Source organism: Paramacrobiotus metropolitanus, unplaced genomic scaffold (genome assembly GCF_019649055.1).
Source record: "Paramacrobiotus metropolitanus isolate TYO unplaced genomic scaffold, Prichtersi_v1.0 Parri_scaffold0000001, whole genome shotgun sequence".
Taxonomy (NCBI): Eukaryota; Metazoa; Tardigrada; class Eutardigrada; order Parachela; family Macrobiotidae; genus Paramacrobiotus; species Paramacrobiotus metropolitanus.
The window spans coordinates 1,018,553-1,034,462 of NW_026570221.1; positions in this window are offsets into that span (position 1 = coordinate 1,018,553).

A 15,910-nucleotide genomic window follows, 5' to 3' on the forward strand; every position below is an offset into this window, starting at 1 on the left:
GGGTTTTTTCTCACTACGCCGGCGGTGCATCCTTAGTAAGTAACCTTTTTCTTTATATGCCTTATATTCACATGGTTTGCGGCAAAGTGGTCCTGCATATGACATTTACTTTTATTAGATAATATTGCAATACAGATTTTTTCTCAACACGTAGGCGGTGCATTCTTATTAACAGTTTTCCGGTCTCCTTTTTCCATAGGGCTTACTCACCCTGTTTTAAAGGTTATGCTTCTCATGACATTTATTTAAATTCGATAAAGTTTAAATACAGGTCTCTTCTTTATGCTTAGCCGGTGCAAGTTTAGTAAATATTTCCGGTCACCGGTCTGCATGGCCTATTCACTCTGTTTTCAAGAAATTCGGCTAAGTGATGCTTTTTACGGAATTTTTAAATTGGATAATACGAGTATTTTAATATGGAATAACTATGATAGTTACGTGCTCAGGTTCTGGGTACTCAGTACCTTAATGCTCTGGCCAATCGGGCGCTTAGTGAAGCGCAAAGTAGGCGGCAGACTGAAGTCTTTGGTGGATTTGGAGATGGCGGAAGTGGTGCGCGAAGGCGGACCCACGTACGTGTATACGCACTATGCTAGCACAATGCTAGCAGAATGCATACTACCCTACTGTCGTAAAAGGTAATATTATTACATTGTTCCTAATGCAGACGCCCTGCACTTAGCAAAGTCCAATGAACCACAAAAAGGATTTGAAATCAACCGTTCGTTGCGCGGTCGCGCTTCGTCAGCTTCTTTTAGTCATGCGCTGTATGTGCTAGATCGTTAGACATAATTATGTAGAACTAGAAGGAAGTTCGCTGCTGTTTTGGAAATGCGTCCCAAAAAAAGACTGATAGCGCTACCGATTTTGGTTGCTTCTTTACGATTAAATTTAAATCATTTATGTACAGTAGTATATTGCGAATGCGTTTTTTGTTAAATTAATGGCTTTTGCCCTATAACGGAGAATTTGTAAGATTCTTGACTGAAGCAGCATATTTTGCAGAAGTCCCGAATGGTCGAATTGTGCTTTGATGGGATAATAGTGCGTTGATGCACGGGCAGTTGATGCAACTTGTATTATTCCGTTGGTATAAGCATTTGCATGTCTTCGATCGCGGTGCGGTCATCGAGAAGATGCGGTTGATTATCAGCCGATTTCCGCTTATCTTATCGACTACCTTCGATGCAGTTCCGGTACTGCAAGTTCCGGTGCGTTTGCGGTCAACTGGCTTTACTTACTGGTCACTCTGGTGAGCAGGGTGAGTGGCTGCCACAGACACCATCTCAAAACTGCAGTCGCGGCTGTGACAGTTCTTTAAATTTTTGCATTTCCAGTTCAAGAGGTGGTGTAAGTTTCTGCTAAGTTATCTTAATAAAATTTTGCCGGCAGCACCTTTAACGCGAAATTTAAGACGACTGCCCGGCACACTCGCGACGTTTCAGTGATTCCAATGAAACTGTCATTAAAATCAGAAATCGGAAGTAAGTAAAAGGTGCCCGATGCACCGGAAACGTCTGCAGGAAGGCGCACAACCGCTTAAGGACCAGGGAATTTTACCTGCACTTGGTAAAGTATGTTCAACGCGTGAAAATCTAACACATGATTAACTTAAATTCGTGTAAGCGAGGTGTCCGTTCATTTTGGAAACCATACGTTATCACTTGTTATTGCAATACTAATATAACAGTAGTTGAATATCATTAGAACTGGTACTATTATGTTTAGTAGCCAGTGTACAGTCTGTGTATTTTGTATCTGTACAATTAAACGGGTTCCCAAAATAACAGTAATCCTTGTACAAATTCTGTACAATCTTCATTTCAGCGCAATGAAATGAAATACTTCTACGCGCAACTGCTGTGTTTTTTCGTGCAACAGAGATTATTGTTTTAGTTATGACGCCGCTTCTCTGCAGCTGTGTTCGATCGTGCGCACTTACAGTCGCCAAATGCGGGTAACATTGCTGCAGCTCGATTATGATGCAGTTAATTCTTGTGCTCACCTTGTAACCCACAACACAAGCAAATCGAACCGACATAGCAGTTGTCAGTTCAGTACATAAAAGACTAAAGTTTATGAAAAGATCCCTGAAAAGCTTTTTCGTTGGAATTCACAATTGTATAATCGTTTCTGTACAATAATGGCCGAAATAACTTTTTCTGTGACTAACTGTAAAGTAAAAGCGTTGAAATGCATGGTTTCTGGAATGAATGGTTCCGAAATGAATGGTTTCCGAAATGATAGGGTGCCGTAAGGCACCAGTGCCTAATCTTTTATCAACCTGATACGTTTTCGCGTAGGCTCTGTAAGAGCAGGACTTGGTGCAGCTGGAGGCTGTTGATGCAGCGCATCCGGTTGTGTGTATACCTGGTGGGGCATGCAGCCCGGTCTGTCACCAAGCCGTGGCTGGCGAACATTTCATACGGCGTCCGCAGTTGTCCACCCTGTGAACTACAGTATCCGGTCAGTCAGTTTTATGAACATCATTTTACCAACTGTCTAGTATTTTTCTGAGATTCTGTAAAGTTACTTCAAGCGTCAACAAAGGGAGCCGCTTGGACGACTAAAGACTACAACGGCGGAGATACAGTAAAACCTCCTCGTACGTACTCGCCTAAGGTACGTACACCTCTCGCTTGAGTACAAAAATTCTGTACCGAAACTCTCCGCAGACTACAAAACAAGGGGGAACCTGTACGTGATGCACACCTCTCCGATGCGTACACGTACACGTTTTCTCTGTACCGCCCAAGCAATGAACTGTACGCAATCACCTCGAACACACGTACACTTGTGAGTCAGCATTCGATTTTTTTAAAATTTAATATCTGACGGGAAAATTGTGAAAACCAAAAGAATTCAGCTCAGAATTGTAGGTTATGTTCTCTGAACTGATTCGGACGATGTTTTCTTTTTAAAGTGTGTGGGAGATACTTTTCCGCCTGCTGATATTCTTGTAAAAAGATAGAAAGTTGTGTAAACTAATGCATCGTATACATTTCAAAATGGCACGCAGTGTACACTGTACGGTGCAGTTGCATGCAGTATACAGAGCACTCCGCGGCGGTAGGGCAATGCCCCCATTATAGAGTCGTCCCCCAGTGGCGCTTGGGGGTGACGATTATGTGTTACGTACATTTCTGAGTTACGTACGAAATTTTTTGAAAGAAAGTGTACGTATCTTGGAGGTTTCACTTATCCATATCGGCCGAGGACGCTTTGGTTTGTAGCGGAAATGTCCGTTGTCGAGTACTAGCGTCCGAAACGGTGTTTTTGTATAGCATAATTTGTTTGCAGTTAATTATCAATTTGCAGTAAGTATCCTATAAGCCCTTATTGGACTAGTTTATCTGAATCAGCGTGGACAAACGGAAGAAAAGTCATCAATTACGAGGTGAAAAATTTAAAAGTAGTAGTTTGTAGTAATTCTTGGCCATGCTTACTGCGTACTAGCAAAACAGCAGAAAAATACTACGAGAAATGAAACTGAGTCACTGATGTAAACGTGTTCTTTCTTATTTTTAAATGCTTAACGGAAGCGATGCTGATGAGTTTTATTGAAAGTTGCAGTCAACCAACTGCCTGCGATTTTTATCCATTGCCGCAATCGAAGTTTATTTTAGGCAAGAGGCGCAATGATGCTAACACACCGCTGATTTTGTGGTTTACGCCTATTAATAATTGCACAATCTTGCAGAATTCCCACAACGAATAGGTGACAACAGACCAAACAACAGATCTGGTTATTGATACACCTCTACTCACAGAAGACAATAACAATTACACTAATAGCGTAAAAAGGTACAATTACGACAAGTTAGCTAGTGTACTGTGCAGGTGGCAAATCGAAAATTAATTCAAGGCAACGGCTCAGTTTAAAAACTGGATCCTGCAGCGCTTTGTCCAAGGCCAGACGGTTGACTGGATCGACACAAAGTAGCGATTTTATTAAATTAAACAGTGAAGTTACCATCAAATTATCGATATCTCCCTGGTAAACGTGCGACTGTAAACGTAAACATTTTTTTAAAAATGTTGAATGATAACCTAATAAGAAATAAAACCTAATAAGGAATACCTCCAGCAATTTGCAGCAGCCCCTGACCCCCCCCCCTGAATCTTTCTTTGGCAGTCGCATCCACAAAGGGCCAGGAGGCCAGAAGAAGCTCTGGAATTTCTCCAACCCCATTTTTGGGAATCTTCTGATCATGGTGTCACGAGTACGACTGGTTGAAGTACATTTTGTATGGACAGTCATACTGTGATGTGGTTTGCAGTGGAAGGAAGTGGCCAGAAAGTGTTAGCCAATTAGTAAAGTGTTAAGTGTACTTTGATCTCTCATAAAACAATCAATAAAATGTTGTCTCATGGTTTGTCTATGAGTGCTTTTAAGTTGAAGGCGTGTTTTGTCATCTTTCATATTTTTGCATCAGAAATCACTGTTGAGTGCTTGAGGGAGAAGAACTCCTTGTGAATGAATTAATGTCATCTTGCATAGCTAGCAGCTCTGGAATATCTGGTCTTGGAAAGTGTTCTCTAGAACGTCTTCTTAGCCTTGATGCTGTTGCAGTGTTAGCTTCAATCAGTTTACATAAAGGTCAACGTTAGCAGAACGATTGGGTTAGCGTCGTGTCTGAGTTTAGCTATTTAGTAAAGGTCATTCACCACCATAAACCATCAGTAGTTTACGCTATCTGACATGGAGGGCATTTGGTGGTGAAAGTTATTCAATGTGTGTTTCCGCGCAGTTGTTTGATTTTTCGGGTCGACGTATTTCAGTAGTCACTGTTACCTGTCCGATTTTACCTGTGCGATTTTACCTGTTCACCTGGATTGCCTGCCTGTTACCGGTCTACAGTGGGATACCTTTGTGTCTGTTGTTGCGGATTGGATGCCGGCGAGCACGGTGCCAACCGGATGACGCGGGTGAAGTTCGCGGATGAAAAACCACATGGATGGTGTAAGTGGCAGATCGATAGCCGTGCCTAGTGAAGCATGCTGTTTAATTTTGTTGCGATGAGTTTCTCCCTGCGTTAAGAAGATCGTTTCGTTTTGCACGATACTGCATGGAATGTTATTAATTATTATAATGGTTATTTCTACGTAACTTTCGATGGAACACCGGCGTGAATGGTATCGGTTAACTTTTGTTCTTGATACCGGGTTACGATTCAGTAAGACAGAAGTCAGCGTTAAATGTAATGGGATACAGCAGTTAGTGCACTACGTAGGTGATATTTGTTCTTATGTCCCTTGTGTACAAAGAGTGGAAGTTTTTTACCTAGACGGAAGTGTGGGGACGATATACCCATTGAGATAGAAAAATGTACGGGGTCAACGAACAGTATTTATTATGCTAATGATGCCTTTCGTTAAACTACGATAGCTGTGCTATTCTGTATAACTGCCGGCATACCACGCGTTTGTCAGCCATTTATCGGTTTGCTCCGTTGATGTGGTCGAAATGGCTTTCATAATGACGTAATGTACTCGTACATATATTTTTTTGGCCGTGACGGCAATGTCAGTTACTGATAGCCTAATGTACATAGCAGCTTTCAAAGAACTAGTCCCAGCAGTAATGGTCATTGTATAATGCATTACTTTTATAATAATTAATTATAAAATACACACAGGGCAGTTTCACATGCTTATGTTCATGATAACTTTTGTTGAACTGTAAGAGCTCTGTTCATTTTTTATTGATTGCCGGTATGACTGTAGTTCGGTTCGGCCGTGGTTATCCCGGCTTGTACGCATGCACTCGCATGACGCTTACTCATACAAAACTCTGTTAATACATGCAGAGTACTTGTACACTGCATACTCTGTACATGTATAAACTTAGTAACAGCAATGGCAATGCTGGTTGATACCAGTATGGTACTAAGCATGCATAAAAACATAATTATGCTCGTACCAGTTGTAACGATAATGCAGCTCTGCTCTTAGTAATAATTTTAATCATAATTGTAACTGTTAACCTTGAATTACAATGGCTAATAAACTATGCCTGCTACAAGAAGCACCTTACCGTTCATACATGTAAGTGAAAGGGAGCTTGTTGATAAAGGCGAAAAAGCTATAAAAAGTAGAAGTAACAAAGTGAGGCCGATTACCAGTAAAGAGCCGGTAACAGATGCGAGCAAAGTTATTAGAGTGGATGACCTGAATAGTACTTTTACTGACGATTCACAGGTTAAAATTATTAGGCCGGTCAGTGCATATTTAGATCTTTTGCAGAACGAAATAGCGGCTGAAGAAATAATCAAGAACAGCGAAATGGATGCAGCAGCGATAAACAAATTAGCTGATGCTTTAAATAAATTAAGTCCTGCCAAAGTCGAGAGAAAGGTTAACCTTACAGATTTGCCATCGTTTTCTGGGCAAAACTCAGAATCGGCAGCAGATTTTCTGATAAAATTCAAACTTTTCGGTGAGTATTTCGAATGGGATAACGAAAAACTGAAAGAAATGTTTCCGATGCGCTTAAGCAAAGACGCTTTAAAATGGTTTATTACGAATAAAACTAAGCTACCAGACTGGGATGAAGCTGAGAAAGAGTTTCTTAAAGTGTTTGGAAAAAGTGCGTACGACCTTGATTTGCAAACACTAAGCTTGTCTAATAATCCTTTAAAAAATCCTCTGGGTTACGTTTTCGAGATTCTCGATTACCTTCGCATAACAAACCCTCTTGCAACAGAGCAGGAGAAAGTACGAGTGATTTTTGAACACATGCCACCTGAACTGAAAGCAGCAGTTATCGAAGACAGACCAGATACTGTTGATAGGTTTGTTGAGAGGCTTAAAGATATTAAAAGAAAGCAACAGTACTTGTCGGTTGCCGGTAAAAATGATACATCGATAAAAAAACTAACGTGGCAATAAGTCCGAAATTTAATGAGAAAGTACGGTACACAACGTAGCGCAGGTGTAAAACTAAAGAAAAATAATAATATAGTAACTAATGATCGTCGATCAGTTTTTTATTGCTTGTTAGTTCAAATCCTTTAGAAATAAAACAAAACCATGACAGTAAGACAACAGGCGGACAGTATGGAGTATAGCAGTTAGCTGTGTGTTGAAAATAAAATTTTTTTGTGAGTGAATAAAGTTTTATCATGAATTTTAGCCATGGACAGTCAGGGCCCTGGTCTGTAAATGGTGCATATTCAAAAATGTACAAAAAAATTGTGTATGATGATGATGTAAGAAATGAGATTTTTGTGAGGAATTTAGAGAGTTGATAGTGTTAAATCAATGATTTATTTTGCCGCCTGTTGTCTATAAATTTTTATCTGTCAGTAATGATTTTGCAGTCTAGAGATCAATTAATTAAGAAAGGTTGCTACAAATTTTAAAAACTGATAAATTACCCTGCTACTTTCACTGAAAGTAAATTACAACTAAGTTCCTGTTTTGTTAAGTACCAAATCGGCTTTAACCGGCTTTGGGGGACGCCTCAATGATCGGTTACTTTAGTGCGCACCTGCGAATATCAAAGCGGCGGAAGCGAGTGCGATGACGTGTATGGTTTGTTATCAGATGCCCGCTCACTCAAGATATTATTAAGTACGTAAATGTAGCCCGCTGTCCAGTGTACAACCAAGTTGCCGCAGGGTACAGAGTGCATAAATGCCGAGCATGTTGCAAAGCGTCAATGGAAGCCTGCATGTTGTCAAACGAAAAGTGCAAGACGTGGTCCGTGGTATGCGAATTACAATTTATGATGATTTCTTTATCGTTTTCTATTTGCTCTTCAGTTATTCGTCCTAACTAAATTCGTTTTTCTCAGTTGGAATTTTCTCGGTTTTGCCAACTTCACGCATTCTTATATTTTGTTTGTTTTAAGTTTCGTTGTTTAGTATTTTGCGTTCAAATTTGGTTCTTTTTATTGAATTTGCATGCACGGCTATTAATCGATTCCTCTTGTAAGCGCCTTGTGCGGGTCGAAGCGCCGAGGTCGGGTGGATTTGTTTGTAGGCCCACCACAAGCTCACCACACAACCCATTAAAAGCACCGATTGCAGAGCAAGAAAAAAGGCGACTTACATTATTATTCCCCGTTGAATCAGTTTGTCGATAATGTACTGGAGAAAAATGTGCCAGTTCACGTGCACTGTACCGCAACGGAAGATCATTATGCGGCTGTGTCGGCAACGGAAACGTGTTGTTTAGACCGCAATGGATCGATAAGGAGCGTTTTGTGAATGACTCAGCGCAGATTGGCCTAGCGTCTGCGAATGCACTGACTTTTGCCACAGCGGAATTTGCTCAGCCTAAGAAGGAGCGCGTGACCTTTGCAGCAGATGCAGTGTGGATGCGGAGTGGAAAGCCCGATGTGGATAGTGGATACGGAGCGGAAGTAGATGCAGGAGCGAAGCGAGACTGGATTGGATGAACGGGTTGGTCGATAGCGCTCATTGTTCGGAAACGGGTTGGTCACTAACGCCCGCGTTGGAGCGCACATGTACTACGGCAGAGATATCAGGTTGGCTGCCGGCGCCTGGTGTTTTGTGAGTGCGCAGCGGCATATCATGTGGGCCGCGGAAGTTCTCTCATCAGTTGTTGCTGTTGCTGTTGTGACACCCATGGATGGTCCGAGTCCGTACCGCTACATGTTGCGGTGCTACCTAACGTTATTTTCGTGACCTTTCCTTGTATCGTCGTGACATCACTGGACGTTACCTGTCCTAGATTCCTAATCTTACTTCAAGTTCCTGTTCTCGTATTATCTTTATGACCTGACCATGTGTCACCACCTGTCAGCTGTATTGCGCCAGGAGTTTTACCCGGGGCCTCCATGTAGCCAACGGTTCTCGTGGCTGAAAGTCAGTTGTCTTAAGTTTCGTCAGCAATGGATGTTCGGATGGATCCTGTGGACGTTCGTGCCGGGGAGGTCACGGTCCAAAGAAGGAGCGTGTCACGAGTACGACTGGTTGAAGTACATTTTGTATGGACAGTCATACTGTGATGTGGTTTGCAGTGGAAGGAAGTGGCCAGAAAGTGTTAGCCAATTAGTAAAGTGTTAAGTGTACTTTGATCTCTCATAAAACAATCAATAAAATGTTGTCTCATGGTTTGTCTATGAGTGCTTTTAAGTTGAAGGCGTGTTTTGTCATCTTTCATATTTTTGCATCAGAAATCACTGTTGAGGTTGAGGAGAAGAACTCCTTGTGAATGAATTATCGTCATCTTGCATAGCTAGCAGCTCTGGAATATCTGGTCTTGGAAAGTGTTCTCTAGAACGTCTTCTTAGCCTTGATGCTGTTGCAGTGTTAGCTTCAATCAGTTTACATAAAGGTCAACGTTAGCAGAACGATTGGGTTAGCGTCGTGTCTGAGTTTAGCTATTTAGTAAAGGTCATTCACCACCATAAACCATCAGTAGTTTACGCTATCTGACAATGGCTTGTGAGATTGTTCCAAGCGTGCTGCTCAAGTAGCAAAATTTCAGGTTTTGTTAACGTCACATAACAGTTTCCAGTCAGTTTACCTTTCTATCATTGCGAGATGCACCTTTCGTTCGGCTGAAGGAAACAGGACCACACCAGTGTATAGCTCGAGAATAATACAGCCGATACTGAAGTTATCGGACTTCTGGTTCCATTCCAGTTCTAAAAAAAAACATTGTTAAAAATCCACTTTAAACTAACGGTAAAAGCAATTTTAATTATCAAAATTCAATTTCTTTTTGAAAACCGTAGCAATGCAATAATTAGACCATAAGAGAAATCTAAAAACTTACTCAGAAGAACCTCTGGGCCCTGTAATTCTTTGTTTAAATTTTCACTGGTTTTTTGAGTTCGCCATTGTGGATGGCCATTCCGAAATCAATAATACGGATTCTTGCGTCAGTCCGCTGTGTGATAAGGCTGCCTTCTGGTGGCTATGATCATACAATAATACGCATTTATTACTTCATGGCAGACAACTTAATTTGATTGTTTTGATTCGATTGGTTATTAGAAATTTAAATCCAATAAACTCTGCAGGTTAGCTGACGGCTTTTTTCCAAATTATATAAAGACATAATTATTTATCAAGATGATGTATTTACTTTAAAATCAGAACCCAGACACTTCGGCACTGGACAGTCGGTGTGTTCGACGGATGCCATGAGAATAGTCAAGAAATAGTATGTTTTCCGGCTTCAGATCTGTATGGGTATATCCCAAACCGTGCAGAAAATCCACGCCAGCGATTATCTGATGGCTTATGCTGATGACATGATTCAGTGGAAATCTGACGAATCCGTTATGGCGTAGCGTTTGGTACAAGCACGGTCCATGTTTTGGAAAGACAATACAATGGAATCCGTTCCAGTAAAAACTTTCGATCAGTCGCACGCAAAATCGTTTATTCGCGTTTTGGCTATCACGAATTTTTTTAAGGGCACTGATTTCTCGAGCTGTAGACTCTGCCCAACCGGTCTTATTTTCGATCAGTTTTATAGCTAGCTTCTCGCTCAGCGGATTAAACACGTCGCTGACTTCCACAACCTTTCCGTACATTCCCTTGCCCAGTTTTTTTTATTTGAAAACGTTTGTTGATGATGCTGACCGGCTTGAAAGCAAACGGCTTCCCACGCTTTCCTGCCGATGGATTAAGCAGAACTCTTTTCCTTATAATTTGGTCTTTTCTAAAAAGACAAATTGGCGGCAGTTCTACCGCTTTGGAACGCGGCTGGCCTCTGCCCGAAGAAGCGTTTTCCATTTCACTTCGAGACACGTGCTATTCAATAAACCTATTCTTACATCTTAGCGCAATGTGATAACAGTGAAAAGGAAAAACAAAAATTGTTAAGGGAAGTGGGCCGGTACATGATACCAAATTCGTGTACATGCACGAAGTTAAATTTCGCGCACTCGCAAACACATCTTTGTTTCGTTTCATGCCATTTTGTAGCCAGATGATTTGTATACACTGGCATGAAAACCGTTTGTGCGCGCAACATCTGGTGCAGAAGTTATGGCTGTTAGAAAATTAGAAGATATAGCGCTAGTTTACGGTCAACTCGGTTTCGGTCCGGTTCGGCTCGGTTTCGGTCCGGTTTTCAGTCGAACCGGTTTGGAGCCGGTTTGAACCGGTTGTTCCCCTTTCTTTGGTTTATTTTTCCCCACCCTCTTTTATTTATTCATGACATTTTATTTTATGGTATTTACAAATGAAAATATAAATTATCAGGACCATTGCTGGCAGGACAGTTGCTAGTCTTACATAAATGATCCCAACGGGGGTCAGAGAGAGGCTCAAAATCTTTAAGTTCACAGTTGCAGTAATAACACTGAACACAATCATGTGCGCCAAAATGAAAAATCCATCTCCAGCTAGTTCCATGGGTGAGGGTTTCAGATGTGGCCATCCTTTGAACGATTCCAAACGTGATCCTAAGGTACCGTAGTTGCAGAAATCATCTATTTCGCGATCGGTTAGAGTGTTGCTGGCGTGTTCGGCGAGTTTATCAGCGAGCGTAATACTGTTTTTGTATCCATCACACAGTTGGAACCATGTCTGCGGTATACTTTTGAGACCGTGCCAAGCTCCGGCAATAGCACCCGCCAAGGTTGCAATTCCGTCAGTGCATCCACCGACCCGTAGTGTGAGGGCCATGGTCGCTTCAAAAGCATTTTCAGGCGCCAGGCTGGTTCCTTTTAGTACGCAGTAAATAGCCATAGGTACAGCTTCTAGTCCCGCGGAATGATTACCAAGGGCTTTCACCACAACACTCGTTTCTTGAGACAGCAGCGTTTTCAAATGTACTAGTTTCGGAAGATACAGCTGAAGGTTAATGCCGGAGCCACACAGCGTGATTAGCATGTCCAGAAACTGTTCGGGAGTGAAGTAGGAGTAATGTAATGCTACGGCAATAGCGTAGGCTTGAAGTTCACACGCTCCGTAAGCTTCCATCGTAGGATGCGTGAGTTCGGCAACGCTACGTACGTTGCGGATCATTAGCTCTGTTTGATGTCTAAAGTATAGTGGGTACGCTGAAATCCACGCCGCTGGGCCGTATCCTTTGAGGAACGTTTTCGGTACAATGTTTTTCGGTAATGTGTCTAAGGTATTGTAATTGTTCCACTTCCAGTGATGTATTATATCCTTAAGCTTCCCGAAAGCTGAACGTATGACGGGATGTGCGCTGTAATAAGCTTCAACGCACGCTCGAGCGGCAGACACTGCATCATAACCCCCATTATCCAGCAATGCATTACCCAGCGCGTTTGTTAAGACAGTCTTCTCACGATAAGAGCGGTAGTCTCGTGTATCAACGAACAACTGCGCAACCTTGTGAACAATACCATGATACGCCTTCAAGGGAACGCATAAGCATTCCCCCAGCAAACCCCCAACTAAGCAACCACGAAATTGGTCCTTCTCCATTTTCCTTGCGAATGATAGATTTTTCAGTGCAACTCGAGTTTAAATATTCTAAAGAAAAAGTTGCTTTATTTACAACCAATCACCGCTCTCATTTCTAAAACATTTTTGAGTTTCCGAGCTACGTCACGTGCGGTTTGGCCAATCGGTAGGAGCCTACAGTATATAAGGGCGTATCTATTTTTGATTTTTCAGCCAATCATCGATGTAATAAAGTGTTTTTTTGTTTTGAATGACGTAAGCGTGAAAAAGGCGGAGTCTGATCGGAATTTACGACCAATGGGGTAAGCGGTTGGTTTTCTCAGACACAACTGGAGAGTATAAAAGCGACGCGACTGGTCTTTTCCAAATCATTCTGAAAAAAAGTTGAGAGCAAGTTTTTTACCATATCTCAAGAGAAATGGATTTCGCACGTATTTTAGATGTTGTTGGTGATCATGATGGCTACACTGTGTACAAAGTCAATAGTGTGGTTAGCCTGTTCTGGAATGCTAAAGAAGTACGGGCATTTCTTGTGTTCGAAGCAAATGCGGATGCTGAGGGCTTGCGCAAAGCATGGAATAAAGGAATCCGATTCGGATACAATGAAATCACTGAATTGCTAAAGATCCTGAAGAGTGGACATTTGAAAGATTCGCTGGATAACGCAGCATCTGAAGGCAAACAGGAGAAAATGAAATTCGATGGCCCCGCTTGCCTGGAATTGACTTTGAAGGTGCACGAAAAGTACGGGCGCACGATCAGGTTTTCTCAGCCCGGACGCTCTGTTCAGCTACCATACATGGGGTTCATCGATGTGGCTCGAATCTTGGACGATAGCTTTAAAGCGCAATCTCTTATTGTTTAACTGCCCTTCTCATGTTTTGTAACACTATAAAATTGTTGCTGTTGTTATTCTTGTTGGTTTTCTATTAGCCCCTTTTGTTATGAAAAAAAAAAGGCTGAAAAACGCCATTATTTGCGACAGTCTCAGCAGTGAAGTATATAAAGCCTTCTTGCTGACACTGTTGCAAGTAATGCGTTCAGTCATGGAAATCCACAACATTATTCTGGCGGTGCAATTCAACGAGAAAGTTGATCTTCAGCATGTTTTAGACGTTTTTGGGAAACATGCTACAAAGGTAAAAAATTTCAACGCAGTTAACATCAGACTTGCAGACCAGTCACATACATTCTGTCAAATCTTCCAGAATGGTAAGGTGATCGTAATAGGTGGTAAGTCCATAGAAGAATCAGATGGGCTATTAAAACAGTATTTAAGAATGTTGAGGGTAAACTGCATTGACGTGACTATTAAGGAGCGCTTTGTGGCAAATATAGTCTGCACGTATGCTTACAGTGAAATAATAAATTTAAATAAGCTGTACAGCCAGATTTTGAAAGAAAAACCAACGGGTGTCGCATTTTTCTACGAACCTGAGCTTTTTCCAGCGATCAAATTGCGGTTTCCGTTACTGAAAACTACCGTAAACGTTTTCCATACTGGAAAGTGTGTAGTTCTCGGAGGGAGATCACTGTTGCAGATTCAACGCACAATTGAACAGATTGAAACCCTCCTAGAAAAGTATACCAATACGGTGTGGAAAAGTTAAAACTTGATCGTTTCAGAAGCAACATTTGAAAGTTTTTGTATTCGAGTTTATTGTGAAGTGGCCGATAGTTAGCAACAAAAATCAGGAGAAATTAAAAATGGAAAAACTGAGTTTTGATTTCCGCTTTAAAACTCCCTGCGCGATATATATTTCTGGTCCAACTATGTCAGGAAAATCGACTTTTACAATGAATCTCTTGCGAAATCTGACGGAGAGTTTCACTCCACCCCCTGTTAGGATAGTATATGCTTATGGGACTTGGCAAGATGCCTTCCAAGATTTCGAAAAAAATATTGAACTTGTCCAAGGTCTTAGTCCCATCGTAGAAGATGAGAATTTTTTTGACAAAGACGTCCCAAGCCTGCTAGTTTTAGATGATTTAATGGAAGAAATTGCTGGAACGCCAAAGTGTTCCACGATTTTTACTCGCGACGTTCATCATAAAAATGTTTCTGTAATTTTTATATCTCAAAATTTGTACAAACAAGGAAGGAGCATGCGTGATATTGCTCTGAATTCTCAGTACTTGGTAATTTTTAAATCAGTTCGCGATGTTCAGCAAGTTAAAACACTTGCACGTCAGTTAGGTATGCCACATATGCTGGAGGCCTACCGAAAGGCTATAAAGGAACCTTTTGGTTATTTACTGATAAACCTTAGACCCGAAGCTCCAGACAATGTTCGCCTTCAGTCGCACGTGTTTGAGTATAGACGAATATATGTAGAAAAATGAAACCAGAAGATATTTTTCGACTTATTGAAGCGTTAAAGCTTCTGACACCACGTCAGAGAAGAAGCTTTTTTTCCAGCTGGCAACTAAACAACAAATAAGCGCAATCGAAGAAGCCTGCTTAAACCTAGTTAAGCAACCCACCGGTCTTAGCAAAGTTGATTTAGCTCGGGCTCGAAAACATTCTTCAACAATCAAGCGTCTAGCTGACCGCAGTACAGACCGTTCAAAAAAACGTAAAATATTACAACAAAAAAGGCGGATTTCTCAACGTTTTGCTTCCAGTTTTAGGAACGTTGGTCTCCACTTTTCTAGCAAAATGAAGACGTACGTTTTAGTTCCCGAAACCGAGTTTTTAAAACAAAAGCATGCTCGGGAAGGTGTTCCCGCGCCGACTGCTTGGAAAAAGGCTCAAGACATTGGTCATGAAATTACACAGCAGCTCATGGCGAAGGCTGCTTTTGATTACCAGCGTTCAAACAATACGGGTAACGCTCCAGTCGCGACTCCATTGTTGGAAACAGTGCAGGTTGAGTCTGCTGCTGCTACCAATACGTCACCCATAATGATTGATAAAAGTATACAAGCTCATTCTACAGGTGTTCTTAAAGATCAATATAGTCAAGCGGGTCCAAACGTAACCCATCAAGTTGTGCAGGCTGTGCCGACATTTCAAGAACAGGGTACTCAAGCAACAGCCTCACCGTTAGTTGAATATAAGTATGTCGAGGTACCATCACAACCAATTGTACAATATGTACAAGTGCCTGGTGAGCCGCAAATACAAGTTGTTCCAAGCAAACCGGTAGTCAAACATGTTTATCGGAAGCCGAAAAAACCCGCTTTGGTCAAAAAGTCCATGTTAGACGCATTCCGAAATCCGATAACACTTTAAATGCCGCTATAGAATACGCTCCTACTCCGCCTAGTGTTCCGATAGTAGAATTTCCTGCTGATGGTGTGTTAGAATATCAAGTACCTGTCAATGGATCTTTTCCGGCTTTGGAAAATACTCAACCAGCTATTGAAGGGTCAAAAGCGCTGTCCGTTAAACCGAAAACTTTAAACCGGCTCCGGCAAAAAGACAAAGATCAGCAACTTGCTATTGAAGGGTCGAAAACGGTGGCAATTAGGCCAAAAACCTCTAAAAAGCTCCAAAAGGCCACACCAAAACCTAAGAAAAGGGCTGCAATTGCTAGTGGTTC